We start from the raw sequence: 14,143 nt of genomic DNA on the forward strand, positions 1-14,143 counted from the left end.
CACCTTCAGTCACTCAGTATGTCAAAAATATTGGTGGTAATTACAACACAACATCAGACTTCCTGTTAATTAACACCACATATTAATTCAAGAAGCTGTCTTCCATGCTAATTAACAGACCTTATTTTACTGCTTTGGTTTTGGGTTATCCCCAGTTTTAAAGACAAGCAATCTTAGCATACTTTCAAAACTTTGCTATCATTAAGTTAATTATATTTTCTTATTGTTATCTAATAAAGTACCTGAATGTAGAAAAAGTGCCTGAAATGCTTATCATATGTATGATTGAATTTCCTTCAATTTGTCCAGAGTGTACAAATAAAAATCCTCACTTTTAAATTAAATTTTAACATCCTCATTAGTAAGTTCTGTGCTAATTAACTTACAGCTTGTCAGTTACCATCAAAACTACATGTGAAAGACATTGTGAGCAGATTATGGATCTCTGAATTAGCATCAAAGGCTTTTAAAAACTGAACTCATTATACTAAAAGAAATACTATAGCATAAACATTAAACATATTAAGATAGTGTTCTAGAACCTACACCGATATTTTGTGTTATTTCAGATGTTGTAGAGATATATGCCTTTTTCACTAAGGAAATTCAACTGTGCTTCTCAATTATAACTTCAGAGTTAACCAACACAAAGTGCATTTACTATATCAATCTGATTTAGTTTTAATGTTTAGAGTAACTACAGAAGATACTCTTACAAGCTTGAAAACCTCATAGAAGAAGTTAAGAAATATCAAGTGCACTTACATGGCCTTAAATAACAAAAAGAAGTAATCAAATTTTAAAAATTAATAACAGTACAACTAAGTAATTTAAAAATGACAACAAAGCAATTTTTTCTACTTGAAAATCGCTATGTCCTAAACAAAATTCCTCTTTTTCCTAAGTGTATGCTTTAGAAAATGGTATTATTACAAATTATATTCTAAATTAAATGCTAAGATTCATTTCATCCTTCGTCCATGTTGTTTCACGAGTTCGAATAGCTATATAAACTAAAACTCAATAATGTACTTATATATTATCCCCCACCAATCACGTTTGTTGAATCCTGGTAACAATTTAACAATGTTAATATTGCAAACTTTATTCAAGTCCACATACAGAAAAGAACTTTACTCAAGTGCACATACAGAAAAGAACACAAACGATATAGCCGTGGAATCTTCAAAGTGAACACATCCATGTAACCATCACCTAGTTCAAGAAACAGAACATTATTGGCACCTCAGAAATGCCACCCAAGCCCCGCTTCCAGTCTATTCCACTCTGCAAAGGTAAAATTCAACTTTCAACAGCACAGATTAGTTTGGCTGCTTTTGAATTTTACATAAACGGAATCATATATTTTTCGTATCTGGCTTGTTTCATGTAACATGTTTATGAGACTCACAATTTTAAAAATTCCTTTTTTAAAATGAAAAGGCATATAAGAAAACGTGGTAATACAGACAAAATTTCCACTTCACATTCTTAACTCATCCTCATAATAGCAACATTTACAAATAAAATCTCCATCAAATACTCATTGAAATTCCTCAAATCAAATACGGCATTCAACACACAGCACTTTTTAAAGGCTGAAAACGGGGGGAAAATCCTGTATATTTTATAATATTAAAGCAATTCTCTAGAATATATTACCAAAGAAGAAAAAAATTTCTTTTGGACCATTTCAACCTTACAAACTTAAAGAACCAACAGAAAAAACAAACAACATACAGTATACATTAGAATATATATATATATTCTAGGCCAAAACTGATTCCCAGCTGTGTTCAGTTTATCTATCCCTCTGTGTTGTTTCTGATGACTTTACGCAGACTCCAGATGCTGTGAATATACATGAGTGATGCAAGAAGCAGAGAGAAAGAAAATCTGGCAGGTCAAATTTGTTTCTGTAGCAAAATTAGGTATCTCAGCAAAGAGGAAACATATTTAACAAATTAAAACCTTAAGCTGAGATAACCAGGTTTAATAAAAATACTAACATTTGGGAATGAGGTATATTGATACATATTCTAAATCACACCACTTTTCAAAATCTGGTTATCAATCATATTCATAATTTGACATCTGTTAATAATACATTTTCATACTATCTCTCTATCCATCCATAAAATAATAATTAAAAGTAAAATACATTTTAAAACCTTACCTGGTCAGTAACTACAGCTCTTCAGGTGTTAACCTTCAATTTGTTGAGTTTGACAAATTTCTTCTTAAAGAAAGCTCTTGCTAATTCTGGCAGGTACAACTTCCCCAAGTATATTTTATTTTTTCTTTCTCTCCTAAAAAAAGTAAACAAAATAAAATATAATTATTTTGATAATTTAAGGAGGAAAACTTTATACCAAAATCTTTAAAAGAATCAAAATTCCTAAAAATGAAGTAGAAATCAAAACTGCTTTTAGTAATCATTTTCTGAGAGTATAGAATGATCTACCTTACAGGGAGCTACACAGCACAGTGATTAACCCTGTATCCAAATTTTATCTGTATGTTTCTCTCATGAACACTAACTTTGAAGACAGACATTTCAAAACTTTGTCTTTCCAGACGTCTTTCCAAGAACAAAACAGGCCGGGCGCAGTGGCTCACGCCTGTAATCCCAGCACTTTGGGAGGTCAACGTGGGCGGATCATCTGAGGTCAGGAGTTTGAGACCAGCCTGGCTAGCATAGTGAAACACCGTCTCTACTAAAAATACAAAGAAAATTAGCCAGGCGTGGTGGCGGGCACCTGTAATCCCAGCTACTCAGGGGGCTGAGGCAGGAGAATTGCTTGAACCCCAGAGGTGGATTGCAATGAGCCGAGAACGCACCATTGCACTCCAGCCTGGGCAACAAGAGTGAAACTCGGTCTCAAAAAAAAAAAAAAAGAATAAAATAAATATTTACTTATATTTTTAAATAAGACAATTCATTCTATCATGTAATTACTGTGTAGGTTAATTGTACATTATTACAAATCTATCAAATATTATGGAATATTAGTGGTTATTTTTCTTATACCCTGAAAATGTGCTATTTTATCATACTAGGAGGCATTAGTAGTCCGTCATTTCTTAATCAATTATTCCCAAAACTACGTCAAAAACACTAAAATGACAATATGGAAAAATGATAAGAACTGTCTAAAATAATGCAATAGTGAAAAAATTATAGTTATTACATCATCCTTTCGTTCTTATTGTGTTGTCCAAAGCACTGACCCATCTTTCAAAAAGATATAGAACACTAGAGACTTCATCTTTGTAGTCTTTTTTTCAGTCTTCATCTAGCACAGTTAAGAAATCAGAATTTTTCATTTTAATAATGGCAAAAGGAAAAAAAGCAACAAAGAAAATGTTTCACATTACTACAAAATCAAAGATGAATGCGAAGGAGACAGATTATAGCACTCTAGTCTCTAATGATGACAATAAAATTGATGGTACAAGCCAGGATTTACTAACTTCAGTACTACTGATATTCAGGACCAGATAATTTTTTGTTGTTCGTGGGGCTGTCTTGTGCATTATAGGATGTTTAACATCATCCCTAGCTCCACTAGACAACAGCAGCACCTATCCAGTTGTGACAATCAAAAATGTCTCCAAGCTTTACCAAATGTCCCCGGGGGACAAATGTTTGAAGCCATTTTTGATTGTCTCAAAAATCACTCTCAATTGAGAACCACCGATGTAAACAAAATTTCAGACTATGTATCTTGAGATGATAGTACTGTAGATTAATTTTCTCAAACTTAAGAACCAATGAGTGCTGGGAACAGTTTGGCAGTTCCTCAAAAAGTTAAACATAGAATTACCACTTGATCCAGCAACTCCGCTCATTAGTACATACCCCATAAAACTGAAAACAAATACTCAAAATAAGTTCATGTACATGCATGTTTACACCATCACTATTCACAATAGCCAAAAGGTGGAAACAGTCCAAATGTCCACCAAAAAATGAATGCATAAACAAATTCTACTATAAACACATAAAGGAATATTGTAATACGAAATACTGTTCAGCTATAAAAAGGAATGAAGTACTACTTACTGGTACATGTTACAAGTTAGCTGAACCTCAAAATCTCACACTATGTAAAAGAAGCCAGGCACAAAAGGTCACATGTTATGTGATTCCATGCATATGAAATATCCAGTAAATCCATAGAGACAGAATGCAGACTGGTAGTTATCAGTGGGTGGGGAAGGGAGGAAAATGGAGAAAGTGCTAAATGGCTAAGAGATTTTTTTACCTTGGAATGACAGAAATGTTCTGGAACTAAATTGAGGTGGTAATGGCACACTGTGAATGGACAAAATGATACTAAACTGTTCACTTTAAAATGGTTAGTTTTATATTATGTGAATTTCCCCTCAATAGATTATTTTTTAAAGGGTCAATGAGTGAACAATATATTTCTAAAATCAAAAAAGTGACATTCTTACTCAGTTACTTATTCAACAAGAAAGGACTCCATCACACAAAATTTTGCAATAAGAACCTGTTTTCTAAAGAGATGTGTGACGTATCTTTTGATGTCTTATGATGTTGATACAGTTCATACATGGAAAAATGCTAAAGTGTACACAAATGTGAATAAAAGGAAATGGATAATGTAGAAATTTTAAAAATCATTGGACTAATTCTAAATGGTGTCTATAAATCTAAAAATATAAATGTTTTGCAATGATGAAGGAAAGATGGCCATCCTATCTTCAACAAAATTATGAGCTCTCAAAGTTTTCAAAAACATTGCAATTGGGAGGATGAAAAAAATTCTGGATATGGATGGTGGTGACAGTTACATAACACTGTGAATATACTTAATGCCACTAAACTGTACACCAGAAAGTTAGAATAGTAAATTTTATGTGATGCATATTTTCACATACACACGTACAGGATGAAAAATACAAGAACCAGAAGTAATAAACTAGAGCCTACTAGAAATGTATTTGAAATACAGAACTGATCTATACAAGACAAGTATGTTCTAGGTTCATGCATGATGGCTGATGAGCAGTTCATTCAAACCATGATGCCTATTCAAAGGATGATATATGAAGATATACGTACCTTCAAAACCAAGAAAATATAGAATAAACACTTGTATTTAGGCTGGGTGTGGTGGCTCATGCCTGTAATCCCAGCAATTTGGGAGGCCAACGCAGGTAGATCACTTGAGGTCAGAAGCTTGAGACCAGCCTGGCCAACACAGCAAAACTCTGTCTCTACTAAAAATACAAAAATTAGCCAGACATAGTGGCATGCACCTGTAATCCCAGCTACTGGGGAGGCTGAGGTAGGAGGACCGCTTGAACCTCAGCGGTGGAGGTTGCAGTGAGCCAAGGTGGTACCACTGCACTCCAGCCTGGGCGACACAGCAAGACTCCATCTCAAAAATAAATAAATTAATTAATTAATTAAAATAAAAATTTGTATTTGCTATGTTTAAGCTTTACTAACATTTCTAATACAGTTGTTTTTTCACTATCCTTTTATGGTCTACTGGGCCTAGATGGTAAATGGCGATGACTATTTTGCCTGGTACATGAGAGTCAAGTACTATGACTCTACAGTCAGAGTGCCAGATTCAAATACTGGCTCTAACACAAGTTCTATGTCCTTGAGTGAATTACCTCCCTCCTCCTCAGTTTTCTCATCTGCAAAATAGAGATCTCACAGAGCCGTTTAGAAGATTAACAAAAACAATGGACACACAAAAAAACATTTAACACAATGCTTATCATATAGTAAGCATATAATAAACACTAGCTACTGTCATCAGCAACCCCATCCTGAGCATGGCTACCAACACAGATCCTTCTTCCTCACATAGTTTGCCACTTATTGGGTTTCAAAATGCTGGGCATATTTCACATTACTAAATCACACTGGAGATAGGGACTTGCATTTCACAGAATTTAGCAGAGAGACTCACAAAGTGAATGTGTTATACTTAACATAAAAGGGAACACTTTCAATTCTTAGAAATAAAAGCAATAAAAAGGTCGATGGATCTAAACCAAGTTTTTACAGCTATCAAAAAGCAGAAGACTCAAAAGCTCATTCATGGTATAATTAACTTTATGGAAAATATTATCAGACAATATGAATAAAGTGTTTATACCTAACATAATGTCATACATACAGTAATATTTAGAATCCTAATTGGTAAAAATAGTACAAAAAAGGTATCAGTACTTTCAAAAGTTGATTACTTTCCACTTTTTCTCTCTCACTTTATGGCTGATTAGAACCTGATATTGCCAGATCATGTCCACGCTGGATTTAAAATAAATCAATTTTTGGCCGGGTGCAGTGGCTCATGCCTGTAATCCCAGCACTTTGGGAGGCTGAGGCGGGCAGATCACTTGAGGTCAGGGGTTCAAGACCAGCCTGGCCAACATGGCAAAACCCCATCTCTACTGAAAACACAAAAATTAGCTGGGCGTGGTGACGGGTGCCTGTAATCCCAGCTACTCAGGAGGCTGAGGCAGCAGAATCACTTGAACCCAGAAGGTGGAAGTTACAGTGAGCCGAGATCACGCCACCGCACTCCAGCTTGGGTGACAAAACGATACTCCATCTCAAAAAAAAAAAAAAATACTTTTCAGACTGATGCTCAATCCTTTTTAAGCTACTCCATATTTGTTATCTTACTGTATTTCTAATTCCACTGTTTCATGATTTGTGCAAAGTAGTTAAAACTTCATATTCTCACTTTCTTAAGGACTTTTTTCCAGTGGAAGATCTTGAGTGAGTCAACATTAAATTTAATTATATAAATAGGATTTTGAAAGCAAGATTTCCGCAACTTAGAAGAGTGAGAATGGTGGCTGGGCACAGTAGCTCACACCTGTAATCCCAGCACTTTGGGGGGCCGAGGCGGTTGGATCACCTGAGGTCAGGAGTTTGAGACCAGCCTGGCCAACATGGCAAAACCTGGTCTCTACTAAATATATAAAAACTAGCCGGGCATGATGGCAGGCACCTGTAATCGCAGCTAGGCAGGCTGAGGCAGGCAGAATGGCTTGAACCTGGGAGGCAGAGGCTGCAGTGAGCCAAGACCGTGCCACTGCACTCCAGCCTGGGCAACATAGCAAGGTTTCATCTCAAAAAAAAAAAAAGAAGAAGAGTGAGAACAGACTCATCATAAATAATCTATTATGGAGTCTCCTAATTTCAGCATTTGAGTAAGTCATCCATCTGTATCTGTAGGGAATTGGTTCCAGGATATCAAAATCATGGATACACAAGTTTCTGATATAAAATGGCATAGTACCCTATTTGCATATAACCTATGCACATCCTCCTATATACTTTAAAATCATTTTTAGATTACTTATAATAACTAATACAATTAAATACAATACAAATAGTTATACTATATTGCTTAGGGAATAATGAAAAAAAGTCTATACATGTTCAATATAGATGCAATTTTTTTTTCCTTTTTTGAGACAGAGTCTCGCTCCGTTGCCCAGGCTGGAGTGTAGTGTCGCAATCTCAGCTCACTGAAACCTCTGCTTCCAAAGTTCAAACGATTCTCCTTCCTCAGCTTCTCCAGTAGCTGGGATTACAGGCACACGCCAACCATGCCTGGCTAATTTTTGCATTTTTGTATTTTTAGTAGAGAAGGGGTTTCGCCATGTTGGCCAGACTGGAACTCCTGACCTCAGGTGATCCGCCTGCCTCAGCCTCCCAAAGTGCTGGGATTATAGGGGTGAGCCACCACGCCTGGCCTAGATGCAACTTTTTTCCAAATATTTTCAAGTTGTAGTTGGTTGAATCTACAGATGCGGAACCCACAGATATGGAGGGCTGACTCAAGAAATTTAGTGGCATGCACTGAATTTATAATCTATCGGGGGAGTTGGGTAGGAGAAGCTTGACACAAACCCATAAAAAATATGTAAAGGGAAAGGACAGCAGTGTAAAGTGAAAAAGTCTCTTTAACCAGTTGACCTCAATTTGAATCCTGGCTTCACCACCTACTCACTATATGACACTAATTTTTACCCTCTTCTAGACTCTAGACCTCATTTATAAAGTGGGGATAATACCCACTTTGCAAGTCTGTTGTAAAAATATGTCCAAAGCAATTTATAGTGCCTGGAACATCCAAGGTACTCAATAAATGTTGTCATTGCTATTCTTGTTATAATTGTTATTATTATCATTTTAGAACTAGAAGAGATTATTTAATCCAGTTCTCCCATTTCACAAATAAGGTCACCAAAGTATCACGCACAAAGCAGAATATGAAATGTCAAAATGACCGCAACAAACAGGGAATATGACAAGTTTCCGAGCAAGAAATCACATGCATGGATATTCAGGCAAGGCTTTCACAGGTGGACACTGAATTATTAAATGAACATTACTACAAAATTGAAAATTAAAAAAGCACAATTGCTTCTTGTTACTAAGAGGACTAGATTAAATAATATCTTCCACTTCTAAGATAATAACAATAACAGCAATAATATTTATTGATTTTCATACATATGGTTCACAAACTATATATTAACAAACACATGGTTTACATGGCCAGTATAAAAATAAGATGAACCCATGTCAAACAGATTAAAATTCAGCTTTTTTTTTTTTTGAGACGAAGTCTCACTCTCTTGCCCAAGCTGGAGTGCAGTTGTGCGATCTTGGCTCACTGCCACCTCCACCTCCCAGGTTCCATCTCCAGCCTCCTGAAGTAGCTGGGAATACAGGCACGTGCCACGATGCCCGGCTGATTTTTTTGTACTTTTAGTAGAGACGGGGTTTCACTGTGTTAGCCAGGGTAGTCTTGGCCAGGCTGGATCACCTCATGATCCGCCCACCTCAGCCTCCCAAAGTGCTGGGATTACAAGCATGAGCCACCGCACCCGGCCTAAATTAAAATGGCAATATATTATTTACCAAGCACTTTAGACTGAAAAAAAAAAAAAAAAACTCCCAAAGTCAACAGGTGAAACATCAATAAAAGATCGTAACTTGAAAACTTTCTTCCCTTGGCAAGATTTAGGGACAAATTCAACACAACATTTAGCCTTTTTCACTAAACAGCACTTCACTAAACACACCTTAACTGTAGTTAATTCAGAACCACTATATATCTTAACCTCTAAACTTCAAATGAGTCAGCTGGTAGGTAGCCTTACGTGACAGGAAGGCCACTATTATATTAATCATCTCCACTAAAATTGTGTTCATATTTTTGTTATTTCAACAGTATCAGTGCATGTCTTGCCGCTTTTCTCAAACACGTTAAGTCAGTAGCACTAAAAACACACTTGTGACCAGTGGAACAAAATCACTTTCACACTATAACTCTATTTTATGCTAATTTTTAAACCCTTTCCCCTGCCTTTCCATAAAATTTTTATCAACTTATATTACCATTTATTTTCTCGAGAATTTTTCGTTCAGTCACTAGGTTTATAGACTCAAAAGTTTACATTCTTTTTCTTTTGACAGACATAGAGCTACATCCCCAGGAAAATTAAGTTGCAAGATGTAACATACGGTAGCAGATTTCTACTTTACTTAAAACGAGAAATGTAATCAATTCACCAACAATTACTCAATTAGTATAATATTGAAAGTAAGTTAACAGGCATAGTAGAACACTTTGTTTTTAAGATATTCAAGGTCCAAAAGCAGTGTATCTGCAGGACTTTTGTTTATTTTTTGGAGGGAGTTGAAAACCTAACACCAACAGAAAAAGGGTCAAGGCTTACAGGAAGGACAAAAGATAAAACAAACGTATTCAATGGGAAAGTTAATTCTACTCTCTCTCCCTTGTTTCCCCAGTCTGCTTTGAAGTTTTTCAAGACAGGAACAACTATGGACAGAGCACAGACAAACAGGCCATAAACAAGGATTCTCTCTATGTAGAGGGAAGAGGTTCCCATGATGTGAATTCGGCCAAGCAGAAAAGAATGGAGAAAGGAGACAACATCCAGACCTGACCCTGCCAGAGATCCCTGAGAGCAGGCGAAGAGAATGAAGGAGCCCGGGCTCCTCCCTCGCGGCCCAGGCCTCCTGTGGCAACTCAGCTGGGCAACGTGACTCAGGAAAGCACGGGGCTGGCGGCGGCCTAGCAAGGCTGCCTCCCCGGACCTCCCAGGCCTGCCTTCTGGGTCTTACCTGAAGACGGGCGGGAGCCGGATGCCACGATCTGGACCCTTGTCTTGCCTCTGCGGTGACGCGAAGACAGAGGCAACAGCAGCAGCGGCGCAAACCCGACGCGGTTCTGACTCTGCAAACCGGCGATGAATCAGCCCGATTCCATTCAAAAGAGTTGCCCGGGCCTCCGCCGCGAAGCACTTCCGGGTTCACTGGTCTGCTTCGGCTTCCGTTCCCCGACGGCCAATTGGAGACGACGGGGAGTCAGGCGGATGTCCAGGAGGAGCGCTTGGGACAGACGGCGCGGGCGGCCCGGCGTCTCCTGTCTCCGGCAGCACTGTGAGGCGGAACTTAGCGCCCTGGTCGCTTGCGCCCCGCAGACGCCTCATTTTTCTCTCCCTACCTCTGCGCTCTCCGGCCGCCGCTGAGATCTGGGACGGCGGCACATTCAGCCCGGGAGACGACTGGCTAGGAAATGGAACTGTTAGTATTTTGAAGCCCAGATCCCCTTTCATTTTGGTGTTTACTACTATTATGGCCCTCCTCAAAAACTAAAAAGGTTCATTTGAGCTAGATTTAACTTGGTTATCTGAGAAGAAAATGTTTTTAAAAGAGAGGGGGGATGGTGTGATTAGAGGGGACCGGTAAGACGCCCTTTTCAGTCAGTCCGCTTTATCCACCTCTTGACATTATTGCTTTGCAAGGATTGGATTTCAGGGAAAACTAATGTTTCCCAAATGTTCAAACCACCTATTTTAAGCCGAGTTTAGTTTACAGGGTTTAAAGAGTCATTTATTCACATTTCTCCATGTAATTATCAGCAATCACGTTTTACTCATGATCTACTTTGTGCTAGGTTTTTTTTTGTTTTTGTTTTTTTGTTTTTTTTTTTTTTTTTGAGACAGAGTCTCGCTTTGTCGCCCAGGCTGGAGTGCAGTGGCGCGATCTCGGCTCACTGCAAGCTCCGCCTCCCAGGTTCACGCCATTCTCCTGCCTCAGCCTCCCGAGTAGCTGGGACTACAGGCGCCCGCCAGTACGCCCGGCTAATTTTTTTATATTTTTAGTAGAGACGGGGTTTCACCGCATTAGCCAGGATGGTCTCGATCTCCTGACCTCGTGATCCGCCCGCCTCGGCCTCCCAAAGTGCTGGGATTACAGGCGTGAGCCACCGCGCCCGGCCTGTGCTAGGTTTTCAAAAAGCAAACTTGCAGAAGATATACTTGACAAATTGATGTTACACTCTAGGTCTAGGTACAGTCTCTGTTTAAGGCAGCTTGTTTACCACGTTCCTGTCACTTTCTCAAATATGTTCCAAATAACAAGCATCTTTAAAGCATTCCTAAATCGAGAATGGTGATTAATCTGCTGGACAGAGGGTGAGGAAAGATTACAGCGCCTGGATCCAAACTGTGATTTGAGTAGCACAATTGCATTAGATTTTTGCTTTAAGATATTCATACCTCTAAAAACACAAAGATTATTTTACTCATAGGTAATATTTGGATCCACATCTTTATGCTTCCCCCACAAACCTATGCCTCTCTATTCACTTTTTATGGGAGGAGGGAGTGAATAGCCCCATCCTCCAAATAATTTTCCTAATCAGAAACTTGAGTATGAACACTTGCCTCTTTTTCACCTCTCCCCACTGGCCTCCCAATTAGCTACTGTAGAAACCATGAAATGTGTAATCTCCATAACAGCTTTTCCAATCCACCACTTCCCCTTCTAAATACTCCCCACTTTGGCCTTAACTCAGACCTTCCTCACTTCTTTTTTATTTTATTTTATTTTATATGTATTTATTTATTAATGCATTTTTGAGTTAGGGTCTTGCTTTGTCACGCAGGCTGGAGTGCAGTGGCGCCATCTGGGCTCTCTGCAACCTCCCCGTCCCCGGTCTCAAGCAACCCTTCCACTTCAGCCTCCTAAGTAGCTAGGACTACAGGTGCTTGCTACCATGCCCAGTTAATTTTTATTTATGTTTTTATTTATTTTATTTTTTTAATAGAGACAGGATTTCACCATGTTCCCCAGGCTACTTTTTTAGAATGCTCTTTGATCTTCCCACCTTCGGTCTGACTCCTTTTAATCCATTTTCCACCTCATTGGTAAAAATTTTTGTGCTATATGTAGTCATGCTCCTTCTTAAAATTCCACTAGTGGCTCCCCATAACGTTCATTATAAAGGTCAAAAAAAGAAAAAAAACCCTTAAACTTTGTTTGGAGCACCTTTTGCTCCAGCCATACTAAAGTATTTAGCTGGGGAATAAGATGTCCATAGGGCTTTGAAAAACGCTAACATATTCCTGAGACTGTAGAAGGTGCTTAGGGTGTGCACATGCCTAGGGTTATGTGAACACTCAACATAGGCCTGAGAAGGCCCTGAGCTCTAACCTCTGGGTGACCTTGAGGCACTACAGAAGCAAGAAGTGAAGGCTAAGGCAGAACTATTTGGTTGGTTGATGCAAAAAATTGCGGTTTTGTCATTTCAACGAAATTACTTTGGCACCAACCTAATATAAAGTGCTTGGCTGATTGTTGAAGGCTTGTCCCAATGTAAGTACTAAACCCCTCAGGAAAGACTGCGAGATTTTTTGGTTGAAGGTGTTTAAGGAAACCTGTCTCTCTAATCATTAGCTGACCACTAAGCTAACTGAGCAGAAACCTGAGTGGTCACACACAATAAACAATACAGACTTTAAAGAATTCATTCATAAGCTAGGTGCAGTGGCACACGTCTAGTCCTAGCTACTCAGGAAACTAAGGCCAGAGGATCCCTTGAGTCACCAACTCAGACCCTATCTCTAAAAAAAGAAAAAGAATGAGTTCAGAAAAGTCACTAAACCAACAACTACTACAACAAACAGAAACAACAATGAAGCTTGGGGAACGGGTATTTCCAGTGTTGCACATTATATTATTTAAAATTTTTTTTTTTTTTTTGAGACGGAGTCTTACTCTGTCGCCCAGGCTGGAGTGCAGTGGCGAGATCTAAAACGTTCAGTTTTCAAAATAGTTAAGATACATGCAAAGAAACAAGAATGTATGGCCCATACACAGGATAAAAATTAATCAATAGAAACTCACCCGAGGAAGCCTACATGCTAGACTTACTAGATAAAAAGGCTTTAAATCAGATATTTTCAATATGTTACAAAGCCAAAGGAAACCATGTCTAAAGAACTAGAGGAAAGTATGAGATGTTTCATCAAATAGATGATAAAGACAAATCATTTTTTAAAACCCAAATAATTCTGGAGTTAAAAAGTGTAATATGCCATGACAGAGACAAATTTTAAATATTTTTAATAAAATAACAAAAAGGTATAATAAAGTGAAAAGTTCACTACAGGGGCTCAACCTCAGATTTGAGCAGGGAGGAAAAAAAAATCAGCAAACTTCAATATAGGTCAGTTGAGATGATCTAGTCTGGGCAACAGATTGAAAAGAGAAAGAAGAAACATGAACAGGCCTCAAAGTCCTGTGGGACACAAGCAAGCATACCAACATGCGCATAATGGGAGTTTCAGAAGGAGAGGAGAAAAAGAAAAGGGCAGGCATAATACTTGAATAAAAGGATGGCCAAAAACTCCCTAAATTTAATGAGAAATATTTATCTACACATCCAAGAAGCTTAACAAATGCCAAGTGACGTAAATCCACACCTCAACACATTGTAATTAACCGATTAAAAGTCAAGGGCAAAGAGAGACTCTTGCAAGTAGCCACTTTCAAGAAGAAAAGCCACAAAGAGAGAAGCCACTCATCACATAATCCTCCATAAGATTTACAGTTGATTCCATGAAAGCCGAAAGGCAGGGGATGACATACTCAACGTGCTGAAAGAAAAAGATCATCAAGTAAGAATTTTACCTCCAGCAAAACTATCCTTCAAAAATGAAGGTGGTATTAATACTTTCCCAAAATGTATGTATATACAAAGATAGAATTTGTCCCTAGGACATTTTCCTTGCAAGAAATACCAAAGGGAGTCCT

At 38.1% G+C, this 14,143-nt stretch overlaps 1 protein-coding gene and 1 long non-coding RNA gene across 2 annotated transcripts in view; one reads left to right on the plus strand and one right to left on the minus strand.

The window, feature by feature from the left end:
• Positions 1-10,166, plus strand: part of LOC129489436 (uncharacterized) — a 114,094-nt gene extending 103,928 nt beyond the window's left edge. The window contains exon 4 of the long non-coding RNA XR_010113670.1: positions 9,830-10,166. This is a non-coding gene — a long non-coding RNA (uncharacterized lncRNA). The remainder of the gene's footprint in view (positions 1-9,829) is intronic.
• Positions 1-10,358, minus strand: part of PSMD14 (proteasome 26S subunit, non-ATPase 14) — a 103,149-nt gene extending 92,791 nt beyond the window's left edge. The window contains exons 1-2 of the mRNA XM_055291971.2: positions 10,166-10,358; positions 2,177-2,309 (exon numbers count right to left, since the gene is read on the minus strand). The gene's annotated coding sequence lies outside the window, so the exon portion shown is untranslated. The remainder of the gene's footprint in view (positions 1-2,176; positions 2,310-10,165) is intronic.
• Positions 10,359-14,143: the final 3,785 nt, after the last annotated feature.

This window comes from Symphalangus syndactylus, chromosome 9 (genome assembly GCF_028878055.3).
Source record: "Symphalangus syndactylus isolate Jambi chromosome 9, NHGRI_mSymSyn1-v2.1_pri, whole genome shotgun sequence".
Lineage (NCBI taxonomy): Eukaryota > Metazoa > Chordata > Mammalia > Primates > Hylobatidae > Symphalangus > Symphalangus syndactylus.